The sequence below is a fragment of the Amphiprion ocellaris genome, chromosome 12, assembly GCF_022539595.1.
Source record: "Amphiprion ocellaris isolate individual 3 ecotype Okinawa chromosome 12, ASM2253959v1, whole genome shotgun sequence".
NCBI classification, from domain to species: Eukaryota; Metazoa; Chordata; class Actinopteri; family Pomacentridae; genus Amphiprion; species Amphiprion ocellaris.
The window spans coordinates 6,413,189-6,432,013 of NC_072777.1; the positions used below are offsets into that span (position 1 = coordinate 6,413,189).

The 18,825-nt window shown below is 38.4% G+C and overlaps 1 pseudogene; it reads right to left on the reverse strand.

The window, feature by feature from the left end:
- Positions 1 to 11,765: 11,765 nt before the first annotated feature.
- Positions 11,766 to 17,159, reverse strand: LOC111566655 (DNA repair endonuclease XPF-like; annotated as a pseudogene).
- Between the last annotated feature and the right edge of the window lie 1,666 nt (positions 17,160 to 18,825).

Below are 18,825 nucleotides of genomic sequence, written 5' to 3' on the forward strand. Positions count from 1 at the left end.
TGTGTTTTCCAACATATATGGCTGAATTACTCCAACATTACAAGATATATACAATTTTAATTCAATTTTATTTATATAACGCCAATTACAGGTCAAATTGTCTCAAGATGCTTTATTTTTATATTTTTTGTCATATCTAAAATATGACAAAGTAAGAAATTAAAATTTCTTGACTAATCCAATTTATTATTTGGTTTTTAAGAGACTAATGGGCAACTAAAATAACTTTCTAAACTAAAACTAATAAACATGAGGTCAAATAGAAGGAAGAGTTTTAAATACTGCAGTCCCACAACGACAAGAATAAAGTTTGTCAACAAAAAGTAAATCTGCTGGTGGATTCCATTAAAGTCCTAATAAATGATAATAAAGTGTGATACTAAAGGTTTGTGGTGCTAAAAATCTCAAAGTAAAGATATCAAGTTGAACATCTGGATGGAGGTTGATAAAAGTTGACCTCCCTTCATTTCTCTGGAGCGACTCCATGGATTTTATGGATGGTGGTTAAAGACCTGCTCTTCTAGTGGTCGTCCTTCTAGTCGCTGTAAAAAGTCAGTCCATCCTGGCCGACTTCAACACCTCTTCATGACAACTTGTTCTGCCTCCGACCTCGTGGAAACTCCAGAAACTCGGGAAAACCTGTCGAGACTCGAAGAACTCGTGGAGACTCGAAGAACTCGTGGGGCGGGGGAAGGTGTGGTGGGCGGTGGGGGGAGGTGGGGGAGTAGAGGGGGGAGGCCGCCACCCACCTCCCCGCCTACTCTCCGCCCTGACTCCACCCAGACTCCGCCTTGGCTCCACCCATGTGGTCACTTCAGAAACTACGATGCCAAAGGGACGACGAAATTATTTCTTTTTATCTGATCTGTAGCTCAGTGAGTTAAGGATTTGCCTATGGAGCTGCAGGTCGCTGGTTCAAGACCAGACCCTTCTTAAGTTTTATCAAAATCCTGACAAAGACAAAGAAAGAAAATTGCCGGTGGCGGGTCTTGAACCTGCGACCTTCCGCTTGGTAGTCTGTCTTCTTATCCCCTGAGCTATTCGCTCAGATACTAATTCTTCTTTTTTTTGCGCATTTATCATCTATTTTTTGTCGTTTTCGAGTTTTTTTTTAACTCGAGTCTCGACTCGACCGTTTTTCTCAGGAGGTTGGACTTCAGCCTTTGTGCTGGAGGGTGGAACCCTCAGTTCCAAGACTTTCCAAAGCCTCCACACCTCCCGAGTCCTCAGGACCTGAGCTTTCACACAGTCTGAGGGCTGAAATTTTCTAAGTCCCACAGTAGTTCTCTGTTAGATTGAACTTTCAGACAGTCCAAGGACTGAAATCTTCTAAGTTCCTGAGTAGTTCTCTGTTAGTTTGAACCTTCAGACAGTCTGAGGACTGAAATCTTCTAAGTTCCTGAGTAGTTCTCTGTTAGTTTGAACCTTCAGACAGTCTGAGGACTGAAATCTTAAAAGTTTCTGAGTACTTCTCTGTTAGTTTGAACCTTCAGACAGTCTGAGGACTGAAGTTTTAAAAGTTTCTCAGTACTTCTCTGTTAGTTTGAACTTTCTGGTTAACAGAAGCCTTAAAACTTGTGACCATGAGTCTTGATTTCACATTTAGACCATCCATCTGAGTTCTTCTCAGACCTTCACCTGTGGGTTTTTTAGAAATCCTCAACAAACTTTGATTCTCTTCACTGAACAGTAAAGTTTGTGGAGATCAGAAGGTAACATTAGTTTGATCGATGCCTTCAACTACTAGTAGACTTTATCTGGAAAGCAGTTTTCTTAAATGAGTTCTTAGTAAATCTGTCCACAATCAAACCAAGAACATAGAAAGAGGAAATGTTTGAAGAAACAACTTGATGTTTTCATTTCAGACTAGAAAACACTTGAAGACCTTTATCTGTTTTTGCTCTTTTTGATCGTTTTATTGTCTCTTCTGTTTAATTTGATCTTCTAAAGTCTAACTGGTGTCTTTTCAAATGTTTTGTCTTTAGTTTGATTCTTCTTAAATGTTTAGTTTTGCTTGTTTCTCACCTTTTATTCTTTTCTAATGTCTGATTTGATTTCCAAATGTTTTGTCTTTTTAATGTTTGTTTTTTCAAATGTTTATTCGGCTTGTTTGAAAAATTTCCTTTTCTTTCCCAATGTTTAATTTTTCGATTAAATCTTTAAGGTTTTTCTTTTTAAATGTTTTACCACCTTTTAATGTTTAATTTTCTTTTTAAATGCTTCATTGTATTTTCTGTTTAATTCCTATTTAAAGTTTTATTGTCTTTAAGATTTAATTTTCTAATTAAACATTTATTTTTTTAATTAAATGTTTTATCTTTTTAAAGGTTTAATAATCTAATTAAATGTTTTGTATTTTTTTAAATGTTTAATATTCTTCTTGTTTAATTGTATTTTTTAATGTTTAATTATCTAAAATATTTCATCTTTAATGTTTAATATTTTGTTTAATAAACTTTAATTTCATAATTACATGTTTTGTATCTTCTGTTTAATTATCTAATTAAATATTTTGTCTGTTTAATATCATTTAATTGTATTTGATATTTAATTTTCTTTTTAAAAGTTTTATTGTATTAAATGTTTTTTTTCCTTTGATTTAATTGCTTTTTTTAATGTAGTTTATTTCTTTAATTTTTTTTTCTGTCAAGATTTTAATCCCAACCTTAAAAATGAAACAAACTCTTAAATCACAATGAAAATACTTCTGTTGTCACAATCATGAGTTAGTCAATTATTCAGTTTATCAATTCAACTTTATTTGTTTAGCACCTTTCACACAGATGACAAAACTAAACAAGCAAAGAGAAAAAACTATGCTAAAACTATGATTAAACCTCAAAAACATATTTAAAAAAAAAAAAAATTTAACATCGTAATTAAATCTGTTGTGTCCAGGGGATGGAGGGAGTTTATTGAAGTCTTCTTGGGCTCACATGGTAAATCATTTAAAATATAAACTTGATATTCAGTCTAAGGAAACTGCAGAGTGACAGAAGAACCAACAATATCTCCTGTTTTCTCCTTTAATGAGTCGACTCTTCTTGTGCTTTCAGACCAAAGAACTACAGACTCTTCACAACCTGCTCAAACTCTTGGTACAGGACCTCACCACACGGGTCAAGAAGGTTTCCATCTCATTTCTACTCTGAAGCTCACCTTCTCCTGCTCAAACTGCTGACAAATGTTTCTGCTGCTCTAAAGTCTGGTCTCCAGAACTTCCTAAAAACTCTCAAAGTCTCTTCTGCTGCAGGTTGCTTTGTAGAACTGTTCCAGAAAACCTCACTAAACCACATGGAGGGGCCTCAAGATAGTCGTCCAAATGAAACCGATACAAAAACCAAACTAGCACAACCCAAACGCTAAAGTCTCCTGCAGCCTACCAGAGAACCTCTGAGAACAGAGAATCAGGACAGGAACTCTTACCTTCTGGACAACCAACCTTGGTTCACAAACAAGAATACAGAATGTGTCTGACCAAAAACCTCTAAAGACTCACTACAGCCAAGATAAAGACACAACTCAGCTGCACCAAATCCACTAATCACTGCACACATTAGCACCATGTGCTAACTGTGGCTAAAGAACCACATTTACCAAGACAACTATCCAGTACAAAGCCCTAAAACACACCAAGAAACACATTAAAGACGATTTTACTGCTGGAAGCTGCAAGCCAACGCCTAAAGAACAAACTAAAGCAATGGAGCCAAACCCAGTTCAGTGGTGAAGAGAAGCAGAGGAAATGTTTGACTGCAGCTAAATAAAGCAGGAAGACACTGAGCTGCTCAGGTGTTCCTGATAACACCAAGCAGCCACCTGGACAGCCAATAGGAACACAGCTTACTGGAAGTCCAGAGGGCTGGCTTAGTGAAGGAAATTTAAAGTTGAGGCAGAAAGTTAACAAAGAAAGTTGAAAACCACCTTCTGATACCTGAAATCTCTGAGTTTTCACACAAAGAACACCTGAACATGTCAAACTGGTTCCATAGTAGAACCATCATTGTAAAAACATCATAGTATGGTGTGTTGCTCAAAAAACATTACGACCCGGCTGTCTAGGGTCGCCGAGGAGCAACACAAAAACAGGACAAACGCTGGTTTCCAGGGGGTTAGGCGGCTATTTATTTGAAAGAGTAAGTTTACAACAACACAACATGTGAGCAGAAAAATCACAAAGTCTGTCTTTAGTTCAACTGAAAATATTAGTTTTTGTCTTTTTTATTGACCAAACTTTTCAGGAAGTAGATGAAGAATAATTGAAGCTCTCATGTAGAAGTCCAACTTATTTTGGATCCTTGTGGAGAGTTTAATCTTAGAGTTTGTACAGCTGTTGAGTTTTTAGAGTCACATGGATTGTTTTGACATTTAATAACCGAGTCCTGAAATAAAATTACAGTTGTGGATTTCTGTCATTTAGTCTGGACTAAACAAATAACAGCAGCATAAATCTCAAACGTCATTATGAGGAGTCTGGATTGAGGTTTCTCACTTGATAATGATCAAAACATGAAATTTAGGTTGGTTTAAAGGAATATTCCACCTTAAATCTTTGAATGTTGACCTAAAAGGTTGGTTTAACCGAGTATTCCATCCAAAATCCTAGACCAAAAAATCTTGGTGTAAAGGAGTATTCCACCTTAAATGTAGACCTAAAGGATGGTTTGGAGTAATATTCTACTCTAAAATCTTCCAATGTAGACCTAAAAGGTTGATCTGATGGTATATTCTACCCAACATCCTGGAACATTTACCTAAAATGTTGGTTTAATGGTATATTCCCAGAAAAACCCTTGAACATTAGGCTTAATGGTATATTCCACCCAAAATACTTGTACATATACCAAGAAGTCAGTGTAAAGGAAATGTAGACCTAAAAGGATTGTTTAAAGGAATATTTAAATGATTATTTTCATTATTTAATAATCTGTTATCAGTCAGAACCCTGGCAAACTTATTTTCATCAGTTTTTTTAGTGGAAGTCACAAATAAAGGAGCTCTTGGTTTTTCCTGGCGTTACTGAGTCCAAAGCTGCTGTTTCAACACAGAACGTTCACATGCATCCACAAACCTCTCAGCACTCAAACACCCACAGACAGGAGGCCGGCTGGACCGAGGCTCGGCGGCGTCCTCAGACCCACGAGTCGGGGAGTCGCTGAACTTGTTGGTCCGGTTTGAAGGCCTCCGTGTGGTCCAGTAGAAGTCCACGTAGTCGGTGTTGGCTTTGAACCGCAGCGACTGGCCACCATCAGGTGGACCGGCTCGTCCTCGTAGGGCTCCTCCTGTAGCCTTGAGGGAACCACAGGAACATTCAGTAGCTGTTGGAGTTCTTCCTGTCAGGCTCGTGGTAGAACGGCTCTGAAGAATCTTGTACTTGTCTTATCTGGAACAATCTAACAGCCTAAACTGTTAACAGCAGTGTAAAGAAGCAAACACACAGGCATAGATTAGGACTCAAACTAGATTTATTTTAGAAAACAAATCAACTTAGAGGCATTTGTTCACACATGTGGCTGAATAGGAGGCCGTCCAATCAGATTGAGGTCTTCACTCTGTAGGTTGTTTGTTGGGTGAGACTCTTGGACCTCCATCAGCTGACGTGGATGTTTGATGGTCTTCCTCTCTAGTGCCAGATGATTCATCCATGAATTCAGCAGCTACAGACTGAAATGAAGCTCATGCTGCCGTTATTGAATTCCTGTTCCAGATCAAATGTTCAGAGCTCACCTTGAATGCAGCCGTCTGCTGTCTGATAGTTTTTCTCATTGTAGTCTTCAATAAAGTCTTTTTCCTCATGTCAGGATGTGGTGAGACTCTTTCTCAGTCTCTGCAGACGTCCCTCATTGTGCATCTCCAGAGAAGAAACAGAAAAACTGGTCACTGCTTCAGCATCACAAACGCTCTCCAGCATTGAGAGTGTTTTAGGAATTCATTCATTGTGTTGTGAACTTTGAAGGAGCAGAAACTTTACAGCTGCCAAAGATATGAGCTCCAATTCTGGATGTTTTAGGAAATGAAGTTCATCAAATGAACACTTGATTTTTGCTGATAACTCTCATTAAATTACTGAAGAAATCCAACATAAAAACCTGTAAACTCTCAGGCAGCTTTTGTTAAAGTTTGTCTATAATTCTATCATCATGTTCTGGAACCAGGACTCTGCAGAAGTTCCTTCAATCAGATACTTGTGTGTTTCTATTTAAGGCCTCAGGTTTGAACGTACAGCAGAGGATTAGAAAGGAGTGATTTTAATATTTAAATCAGTCCAGTAAATGTTTGGCATGAAAATTATTAAAATTTTGATTTAGATAGATTTGTGTCAAATAATATTGTAGAGTCTCACTTAAATATATCCAAATGAGTTCAGTGTATTTACATTTTATAGAATATTTGATTTCTTAATCTCAATACTGTAGGGTCTGACCCTAAATATTATAATAATGATGTCAATTTAAATAATATTTTAGTGCAGAGTCATAAACTTTAATCAGCTAAACTTACATAATAAATATCACTGTACAATCTTAACCTGAACATTCATATTATTGAGGTAAATTTACATAAATCATGATATTCTAGAGTCTTAACTGGAATATTTCTAACATTAATCTTTTTGTATTGTGCTGATAAACAACAATAACCCGACTTTCAGATAATATTTGTTGTCTGTGATTGTGAGACTAAATTCCTCCACATTCTGGAACTGGACTGAATTTCCCAAAATGGAAACATGGACAGAATTTAACACTCATGTATCCATGGCAACGCTAAAGTTTCTGCTTCTTACCAAAGTTCACAACACAAGTAAAGATTTTAATGTAAAACTTCAGGGATGACTGCTGACCATAAGTATTCTGATCAATACTTCATGATCAATATCAGGACAGATGTTACAACTCCAGCTGTTGCATTAGACTGCAGTTATTCACAGAGAAATTAAAACATCACATTCCTCATAAAAACTAGATGGGACTTTTATTAAATAAAGTGTTGGTGAATAAACAGTGTAAAAAGTGCAAAGCAGCTCCATTAAATCAGGAGATGTGAGACTTCCACAGCATGGATCACCATCTGCTGTGTTGATTCATAGCTGAATGTCAGAATGAACTGAGCTAGAAAAGCTGCTTTGAGCTGCAACATTACGGTCTGACAATCCAACACCATCACAGTTTTCATCTGGTTGTTTTGCTCCAACATGCTGTGAAGTTCAGTTTTTACCTGAATCAATACAGAGATTCTATTTCCAACCAAGACTGGAATAAAAATTAGAATGTTATGAGGTTATTAATGCAACTAAATCCTTTCAGATGGAAGGATTTACTTCTAAGTTCTAATTCAAGTTTCAGTTGGAGCACATTGCATTCACAAAGAAAAACAGCGAAACCTTCATAGCAACATTTAATAAACCTAAAGCTTCCCTGTTGGCTCATTGGTGGAGTTTGTTACTGAGCATCTGAACCTTAAATCCAGTGAGACGACCATCTTCAGTCGAGGCCAGTCAGAGAACTTCAAGACCTTCCATCAGCTGGACCAGATGTGGCATCATCTCCCTCTGAACATCTGGATGACAGGAGAAAAGACAGAAATCAAACACAGATCACAGAAATACAATTTATTCACTTTCATCATTTTATAAAAGTAGCATGAACTTTATTAAAACTTGACAATATCAGTAATGAAAGTAAATGTTTTTATCTCGTGTTGAAGCTAAATTTAAAGTCAATTTTAATGACAGTTTATCCTGAGAGGAGTGAGAATGGAGCTTTTCTTTCCTTTTTAGAATATTCCCTCAAAATATTCTGTTTATTATTGGCTTTAGAAGCATTTTTCTTTATTTATTTTTACATACCTCAGACTGATGCACTTTGCTGGTTTGCAGATAATTTCATGTACAATGACAATAAAGATCTTCTATTATAACATATTTTGCTAAAACAAGAACTGCAAACCTTCTCAACCATCTCTCAGGCTGCAAAATTCCAACTGCGACAAAGAATTATCTGATGTAGTTATTATTATAATCTTTACTGAACCAGCCCTGGAATTAATAAAAATCTGTATATGGATATGATTTTCTCTGATGGGACCACTAAAACTGCATACAATAAAGTAAATCTCTTCTGCACTGCACACATACTACACTTTTGTATAACTCTGGATGTCAGAGTAAAGGCAGACAGATCCACCGATCAGCCACAACATTCTGACCACTGACAGCTGAAGAGAACAACATCCATCATCTTGTTCTAATGCAACGTTCTGCTGGGAAACCTTGACGTTCATGTGGATGTTTGACATGTACCACCACCTAAACACTGCAGGACAAACAACCCCCTAGTCTCCATGGCAACAGCAGTCCTTGATGCCAGCTGCCACCCTCAGCAGGACAAACTAAAACTGCTCAGGAGTGGTCCGAGGAACACGACAGAGCTAAGCTGTTCACCTGGGTTCCACACTCCCCACATCCAGATCTGATTGAGCATCTGTGGGATGGTCCAGGATCAGCCTGGTCTAGGTAGGACCCACCCTGCAACCCACAGGATCCACAGAATCCACAGGACATCCCCAGAGGTTCTGATGAACCACTGGGTCAGAGGAGTTTTAGCAGCATAAAGGGACCAACACAGTATTAGTCAGGTGGTCAGAATGTTATACTGTTATATTGTCATGCTGATTATATGATCAGTAAATGTTACCATCAATTATAACGTCCACATTGATCAGGAAAAAAAACAACTATCAGTTCATTCAGAAACTGTGGGGTTAAACCTAAAAACACAGACCTCAACAGCAGTTTGTTTCAAAGCAGAACACCAGCTGGTTTTCACTAAAGAAGCTTTCAGAGCAACAATTAAATGACAGTTTTGTTCTCATTAAGTTCAGAGTCAGCCAAAATAATGTACACACATCAGGAAAAGAAAAACTTTTATAAATATTTCATTTGTATAAGTACTTCTATACATATAGATTCCTCTTTCTAAGTTTGATCAAATCACGATAACTCTGTGTCCTGTTGTACGATGTTTTCCCAACAGATGGCGCTACCCTCATGAATGGAGCATCAACAAGTGACGTCTACAACACAACAGAAATGTCTGGAAGCCAGTGGCCACCACTTTGAGCACCTCTTGTAATTGTAGAGGCCAAAGATAACTTTTATTAATCTCGTGATGTCTGAATAAATTTGGTATTGAAATATTTATGCAAGTTTTTCTTTTCCTGATGTGTGTAAACATTATTTTGGCTGACTCTGTATAATGGGTTTCTGACAGGTCACCAGGCAACATCTTTTTATAATAATGACAAACATACCTGCATTCTACAGGAGTGATTTTCCTCATGTGCAGGTAAAGATGTGTGAGGAGCTTAGAGATGACAGGAGCAGGAGTCATCCTCACTAATTCAGCTTCCACCTAGAAACAGAAAGACCACAAACAAACACACTGATATACTCTCAAACGTTCAACCTCACAGCCTCAAAATATCTGTTTAGGAAGTGTTGTGTTTCTAAATTCTGCTGAAAGCATTGACAGACATTCTCTTACAAGGTTGTGTAAAAAGCAGCCTGTCCTCTGAGCTACTGAGAAATCTTCCTGAACAAAGTTTCTACGTGTAAATCAGCTCAACAAAAACTAAAGCCTCAGTCAGAGATAACAGGTATCACAAATTATAAACAACTTTCTTTGTTAACTCAGACTTTCTGCTTCAACCTCACATAAAAAGGGGAGTTTAACTCATCAGGTGACTGAAAATGAACGGCTTGTGCAGTTCTAGATCCAAAAGTAGGATGTTTCAACTCATGTTTTACTACAAATACATACAATAATAAATAAACACAATGGCTGGTTGATAGTTTATTCACTATTAATGTCATTTTATATACTGGATTGAACTTGAGCAGTGGAAGAGAGAAGGAATTCAATGAAATTATGGAGATTCAGAGAGGTAATGTTGCGCAATGTTAAGTTAAGCGGTTTAATTCAAACCAGCTGAATGTTAAACTTCAGTGCAGCTCAACGGGTTTCAGTTAACCTTAAAGTAAAATAACTTTTTTAAAAGCTAAAATACACAGCAGAGAAATACAGGTTGAGAAGGTCATTCTAATAAAGAGGACAGCTGCGACAGCAACTAACACAGGTGTTCAGCGGTAAGTTAGCCACCTGTGTTAATTAGCCCGCTAGCTAACTTAGCCGCTTAGCTAGCTAACGCGTCCGGACCAACTGCTCAAACACGACAAAACACAACTCTTCACAAGTCGCTGACTTAACGTACAACAAAACAACGCTACTTGTTAGAAGTATTTATCTTCTTACCGTGTTTTACTCCAAAAACAAGATCAACAGCAGTCAGAGATGCTACCAGACCTGCCGACCATAGATAAACACAGACTAGATCCGCTAGCGCGCTGTCTTCTATATTATCTATGGTCTGACCAATCACTGCTCTCTGGCTCCGCCCTCTGAGAATCTTGTTGTCGTTTGGCTCCACACTTGCCGATGATCACTTCCGGTCTCAGAAAATAAAAAAAACGGACCTTTTTTCGTTTCTGTCTCTTACTGATTTTATTTTTTTGTTATTCTAAATATGAAATGAAAATCAAAGCATTTTTAAAATTTCGTATATCCCTTTTTGATCACGAAAAGGAAAAACGCCTTGTATTTCAATTTTAATTTTTGTATTTTAAAACGAAAATCAAATAACCACTCGTTTTTTGTCTTTCAATACCCGTTTCAGAACGGAAAATCCAATTGCCAGATAAATACACTGATCGTGTGCCTTGTGCTCTCTTAACAGTTTGTTATGTATATGTTATTTGTTACATTAGTGCCCTATCAAGTGTCTATTCATGTTTTTCTCTTGTAGATGTATTTCACTGCTTTTTCACATTATGGCGAGGGGACTACAGATGAAAACTAGCCTTCCGGCTAATTCTGGCTTTTTTAACCATGTGTAATCATGTGTTTTATGAAATTGTATTGTCCCCTTTCAAATAGACTAAATTGAAATTGAAATTGAAGCTATTAGGGACAAAAATGATCTCATTTAAACCCATTATGACTAAATTGTGTTGTTTAAGATTAATTGATACTGATTGCAACATGTGGCAGTCCAATTTCTCTTCAACACATTTTCATTAATGCTTTATTCTAATCTCATTTTGAGGTTGTTGAACCTGGTGCAATGAGAGCAATGGAGGAAAAGGTCATGGAAATCTATGTTAACCCTCAAGTGGTAAATGTTTCTGCAGAGAAGTTTGTCATTCAAATAGAACACACATTTGCTCTTTTTCAGTTTTTTTCAATTTTTTAAATTTTTATGTTCTTACGTCTTATCCGGGGCTGCACAGTGGTGTAGTGGTTAGCACTTTCGCCTTACAGCGAGAAGGTCCCTGGTTCGTGTCCCGGCTTTCCCGGGATCTTTCTGCATGTCGTTTGCGTGTTCTCCCTGTGCATGCGTTCTTTCTGCTCTAGTTTGTGTTTTGTCTGCAGGTATCTTTGTTCTTTGGAGTGGCACTACTCTGATCTGTGGTTACAAATCCGACCAAACTCTGGAGTGTTTATTGTTCTCGTGTTACATTTATTATCTGTGTCTGTCTGCTGTCCCTTCCTCTCTCCTCTTTACAATCACCCTAACCAGGCGAGGCAAATGCCACCGTCCCTGAGCCTGGTTCTGCTGGAGTTTTCCTACTAGAATCACTGGATTTGTTGGGTTGCTGGGTGACCCACGATATGAGGTGCCCTGAGGTCATTTATGTTCTGAATCAGTGCTTTACAAACATGAATTTAATTAAACAGCTGTGTTGTTCTGGAAAGCTGTACTTTGAAATAACACGTTATTATAAATTTCAAAAGAAGTTGACATTTTATTATTGCACAATGTAAAAATATTGTTTGTTTCTGAGTAAAAATAATACAATTGCACACATTTGCAAAGTAGTTTCCAAAATACAATACAAATATTTGCAATATTAAATTCATTCTGCATATTAAAACAACACACATTTGGATGACAAAAAAATGATCCTGATGTCACTGAAAAGTTATTCACATACATCGGTCAAAATATCTGATTTACTGTCCATCATGTCTGTTTGGTCTTCTGAACAGGAGCAGGAACATCAGCGACATTATGCAGAAACTCATACAGCAACTTCGCGTTATCAGCATTCCCAAGTATTTCTGCCAGCTTGTTCTGGCTGAGTTCGGCTAGGTCTGCCAAACTGTCTGCATTTTTAATAAGAGCCCTGTAGTTTTTCATATTGACCCCCGGCATTTTCAAGAGGAAGTCATAAGGTCCGGGGTTGTAGAGGTCTGTTGATTCAGCCACAAGGTCTGACTCAGCTGTGACCGCCTGAGCTGCTGAAGCATCGGGTTCAGGTCGGCCTTGTTTTAGTTCCAGGAAGAGCTCGGCTGTGGCGTGTGGGGAGGGGCACCAGAGTATACGGAGGCGAGGGAAGTGCAATGTGAGTAAAGTAAGCTTTGAAGAAACATCATTTGACGATATCTCATGACGGAAGTCTGACCGGGCCATGAGGGAAAACGGTTTAGCCGGGTCGAACTCGATGAGCAGCACTGCTTTCCTGTAGTAGCGGGTCATGGAGAGGCACTGGGTGTAGAGGCGGCCGCTCTGCAACGAGCCGATCAGGTCACTGACGCTCTTACGCTCAACGCAAGTGTCTGGAGTTAAAATGTAGTCGCCAACTTCTAGGGTGACGAGATCAATGTCCAGCCCACGGCGGTGCAGCAAGGAAGGCAACTCACTGCGGAACTCACGCATGTCCACAATGACTCATGAAGGCTCTCTGGACTGCTCCTGGCCTCCTGGTTATTGGACACGGAATGGAAATAAAAACACAGCAGCCAATCAGAGCCGTGTTTGATGCACTGCTGCAGCTGAGCACAAGTCCGGTCATCACTGACACAAATCAGAACCCGACCTGAGGGCGACATGTTAGGTGGTTAGTGGTTAGACAACATGTATGTACAACAGGGATATAAATAATGAATCAAAAGCATATACATGACAGAACTGGATTGACCCTTTTATGGTGAATTTTTCAACAAACTTTACTCAGCTTGTGTTGTCTCCTATCACTGACCAACACCTATGCTATGCTAGTCAATCAGAACTCCATTCATTCCTATTTGAACACTTGTAATCTCCTGTGTGCTCGTATGTTTTATTCTGGTCTCCACCAAGCTGGAACTTTTACATTGGATTTCAAGGGACCATGCTGTGCACCAGGAAGTTGGAAAAGCTAACAGGCTGATCAAAATGCTCTAACAATGGTACATTTTTTGGTAAATTCATAGGTTTAAATGCACTGTTGACACAACAGACTGCTATAGTAGTTTAACAGCACTGAGCTCTAACCTGGTTCATGTTGAGAGCTCTTGTTCTCCCTCTCGATCTCCTCCAGCACCTCAGTCAGAGCCTCCCACTTTGGGCTCTTCTCCAGCACCAGCTCCCGCTTCACCTCTGAAACCCACACAATAGACTGAGCCTTTAGTCGTTTCAACACGAATACACACACAAGCATTTAATCATTTGGATATCTACTTTGAAGAAGACACTGTCAGAGATGTGCTCATTGGTCAGTTACCTGAGGCAGATGTTGGCTTCTGTTTCTCAGCTTCTGCTCCAACTTTGAGTTTCTTTTTGCTCTCAGGAACGCGGTACACTCTGCTCCTAGCGTTCACAAACATGGAGGTACTGGAGTCCAGGAACAGCCAACCTGAAAGTCACAACAGACACAAGCAATCAAACACAGAAACAATCAATATATTACAAAAATTAAGCAGGAATTTTCTCTCGATCAGGCACTGAGAGCAACTAAGTACATCTAGTTTACCTGAATTGGAGCCAAAGTTCTTCTGGCTGGAGCGCAGGGACTCGAGCAAATCGAAGGAAGGTGACACAGTTGTACTGGGTGAGGTAGAGCAGGAGGACCCTCAGCACCTTCAGGTCCTGAACCAGAGCCTTGGTCTTTGCTCCTAGCTGATGCCACAGGGGGTCCAGGTAGTGACGGATAGTCTGGATGGGAGTGAAACAAACAGAACTTTAAAGAAAGAACATTCACCTCCTTCATAGATTATCAATAAGGTATTTTATTAATAAAATACAATGTGTTAAATGAAATGTTTGCCATGGAATAAGCTCATCGTACCTGGGCCACAAGTACAGCTTCTTGACGAAGAGGTTTCTCATCACACGCTCTACTTGGCAGAAGCCTGAGGAGAAAGCTGTGGCCTTGTCAGTGAAGGCCTTAATGAAGCCCGTCTTGTTCTTCTGTCTGAACAGACGAAGGATGAAGGCTTCTTGGCATGACTCAATTATTTTATGGGCGCGATACACCAGGATACCTAGAGGGGGGTGGATCAAAAGGCTGTAAATACTGCATGCATTTGAAATGGTTAAACTAACACAACTTCTTTGGTTTTGTACCGTTTTAAAATAAAGTGAGACGATAAAGCATGTATGCAGCTACTATAACATGCAAATACACCAGCAAATATTGCAAGATAATTGAGACTAATAACTGCTAGTGATGAAGAATATGAAAGAAAACAAACATGGCTCTCATTTTCTGACCTGATATAAGATGAGCAGGGATGCGGTCAGCGAGGAAGTCCACCACCAGGATTCTGCTGGTGACAAACAGCAACCCTCCCTCAGTGTAAACGTTATAACGCTCAGCGCTCTGGACATCACTGGTGACCGTCCTCGGCAGGTGGGTGACTCCCTCCACTCTCAACTGCTCCGTGAAATACTCCCGAGAAAGAAAGATGAGAAAGAAACTATGTTGATAACGTGTTCTCCAGTCATTTATTGTTATTTTAAATGAAAATAATCCCTTCATGGCTCAAAATGGCTCAGATGTAACTGTGTTTTTTCATCAGTTCACTGCTGTTTCAACGTAGAAATGTTCAGTCTTCCATCTTATAAAAACAGCGAACAGACTTGCTCACAAGGTAAAAACAAATCTTGATTTTCCTGTTCTACACAACTTTGCACATTGAGAAAAAGTACAATTCACAATGTTGATAACCCAGAATCATGCAAAATTTTTATCTTCTTGCCTAGTGTAGTGTTTAGGTCGCCTACACAGTTCTGCGATGACAAATCCTAAAAAAAACTAATGGTGAAAAAAATCTAGATTGTTACAGTGGGTCAAAAACAATCATGTTGGTAGCTTAAAAGTGAATAAAATACTAAATCAGGTGCTCCTAAAGGATGGGGTCAGTAAACAGTAAAGATGAAATAATGACTGTCTTCATTAATGGAGGTCCTGAGTACTGATCCGCAATCCAAAGAGTATCTGAGACACTTAAAATACAAAATGCTTTATGAATACAAGAATAACTCAGCATGTTTTGATTCAGTGTCATCCATCCATGAATGAATTTTAAAAGTCACACCTGGTTTATCCATATATTGAAAAAAGATTTTTATACTTAAAATCAGAATGACTTGGATAGTCTTCGGATTGCCAGCTAACATTAAGGAATTCCATTAATAGGTCTGAACAAATAAGTTAAGTGTTATCAAAATTGTAATATGGCCAAGTGCAGAATCCAAATCACAGGGTCTTACAAATGTGTCACAACAAAGCATTATAAATGAAGCACTGCAGTTACATAGAGATGTTCAGGACTACAAATTGTATTTTCCAGAAATGAGGCAACAGGTTTGTTTGGTACAGGCCCTAGCAAAGATCATATCATCATTTTTGCTTCAATATCTCCATCGTAATATTTATTAAAAGATATCAAATATGATTTTTTCCTGTGGGAAGTGGGACGGTCAATTGTTTTTCATTTATCTAAACAGACACTTCTGTGATAAAGGCAAAGACACTACAATTTAGAATCCAACATTTATTACCTCATAAAAGGCTCTCCTTCTCTGAAGTGTGACAACACTTCTGTCTGAAATATTGTTAAACACAAAGAGGCAGCTAAGATGAGGTGTTTTACAGCAGTGTTAGTGACAAACAGGACAGCACTGATGCTCTGTTGCTTCAGTTATGTAAATTACTGGTAGGAACATGTCAGCTTGTTGTTGGATATTATTTTTAGCCACAGTGTCTTTGAACAAATAACAGGTGTTGTGCCAAAAACTGATCATCTGCCCAAAACTGACAATTAAAGCTGTATCATCCAGATTACACACGTCTACAGCTGCTTTTATCTGGACCAAATGGACAGAGCGTCCAAATACACATAATTTTATGGCTGTGGTGATAGCAAAACTTTATCTTTGTGAAACTTTGTCTTAACTGCATAATTGTGACCAAGAAACGTTAGAGTTTTTTTATGTAATCTGGCCTGACATTTAGAATGACTATAAGTAATAATACTGTATTATTTTCTATGTTTTGTATGTGTTTGGTATGTGTAATAACCTTGTTTACATTTACGTTGCAGAAGGGTTTTAAATATATATATATAAACAGAAGTGATCTCTTTTGCATTTACAATATAAGCCATAAACTTCAAATTACAGCCCCAGTGAATGAAACCAGGCAATTCTGGTGCAACACCACCATTTCAGATACAATGAAGGGGCTGCAATCACTTTTGCTAGGTGGGAAACTGCATTATATAAGTTGAACTGGTCCTTTAAATCACTGTCAAGTCGTAAAAACTAAACAGGTTATAATGCAGGGTATAGAGCAGGCAAAATAATACCGAAACGTCAGGATAACAGCGAAAAAGGCCGGATTATTACTGTTTTACTGTTGTCCATATTAGCCGCCTTGCTAGCACCTACCACCTAGCAACGGGTGAGGCGTTCACAGGTAATGTGTAGCATGCTAAGCTAAGCTTACCTGTTCAGGTGTGGTTGTGTTGAGCAGGAGGACCAGGCTGCCCTGCTCCGAGTAAACCCGCATGAACTGCAGCAGGATGCGGTCGACCCCCATCCCCTCAGCCACCACCAGCAGCCCGTCACAGCCGAAGAGGCTCAGGAACATCTCGGTCTCAAACTCCAGCAGCGGTCCCGCCATTTTGGAAACAGCTAAAGGTCCACAAGCTAATGAAATCACCAAACTGCCACTTACTGCCAAGAATTACTGTTAGCTGAATGTAAAGTAAGTCTTTGTGATGTACAGCAGCTGCTCTTCTGCCTGTTCAGTGTTTTGAAACCGAACTTCCTGCGGTGACGCTAAAAACAAACGTGGAGTGAGAGACAGTGAGTGGTGCGTTCAGGGCCCACAGCGCCATCAAGTGACAGGGAGGATCTTAGCAGTTATTCTGAATCTGTCTTTATTTACTACAGAACAGGGCTGGCTAAGCGACTCTACCATCTCTGTAAGTATCATATCTTGTCTACAAAAGTAATCAACAAAAATATCAACATAGGATTTCTTATTTTAGCAAATTCAGTGCATTCTTTTGAAAACAACCAAACCTGAGCAACACATTGTTATTTATGCTACATGTCTGCAATTCATAGTTTATACTTTTTAAAACAAAAATATGCTGGAATATACAGGCAGTTAAACAGCTAAACACTTTTTTTCTAAACGCAGAGATATGTACATATATATGTGAAATGTAAGCAACCTCTACATCCAGATGATTTATGTGATTAATGATATTTGACTCTGGTTCTTATTTAAGATGTGCTGGTATAAAATCAACATTGATGTTTCCAGTCTAGTTATCTTTTTACATCAAGGCATGCAGCCTCCTGGTGTCATACAGCTTACCACAGTGTTTTTTCTTTATCAGCAAGAATTCTGTTAAATCAACACAAACTACGTTCTTTCAATAAGCAAAAGCAGTTACTTTGTGATGATACAGACGTACTGAAATTTGAAATAAGTAAATTAAAAGACTTTCATTTTGGAAATGATGTGTAAAAATACATAAACAAGATTTCTACATAGATGATTCTGTTTCTTCTCTTTCATTTCTCTCTCTCAAAAAAAGTCATTTTAGACAAAACTGATGAGAAAAGAGTTTTTCAGAAAAATTTTCAGCTGTTAAGAAGTTCATGTAAACTCTGCAAAAATGAGGAATAAACTGGTTATTAGTTTTATTTGTATTATTTCATTATCTACTGTATTTTGGTAATCTCAGAAAACAACCACTAGAAATGAGCTCAGTGTGTTAATACTATGGGATGCAACATTTGTGTATTCAGTAAATACTCTCTTTTGTGTTTATCCCAAGTTACAAATAACCAGTTCTTGATTCAAACACTGTACAGTTTTAGAACAACATCACAGATGTTTTTCAGTTTCAAATACATTGTTTCAGCCTAATATAATTTCCCAGCCATAAAATGTGGTTCTCTGAAATCTAATATCAAAGGAAAGGTTGATGATGTCAAACTCCTGAACAAACAGATGCAGTTTTCTTGTTTTGGTGTTTGTCTCTTTTCAAGTTTGATCAGGTCAAACAAAGAATGAACTTGTTCCCAACATGTTTAAATGAAATGTGTTCAGTCTGATATTCAGTTCAGTCACATTATATTTTAATTATATTCTACCAGTTTACTACATATGTCAACTCCAGGAACCTCATATAATCAGGTTAAGAACAGTGAAACCCAACAAATCCAAAGTTTCCTCTTTCTCCAAAGAGGAGAGGTGCATCATGGGAAGTCACCCAGCAGTCTAGATTTATAGCATCTTCCTTTAGTACAGTGTTTCTCAAATAGTGGGGCGCGCCCCCCTAGGGGGGCGCAGAGGCATGTCAGGGGGAGCGCGGGCGACTGGGAGGAAAAGGTCCTTCAACACGGAACTAATTAGCTGAACTATTGTTTTAACGTCGGCCTGTTTTTCGCGACGTACAACAATACTGAAATTGTGCTGGC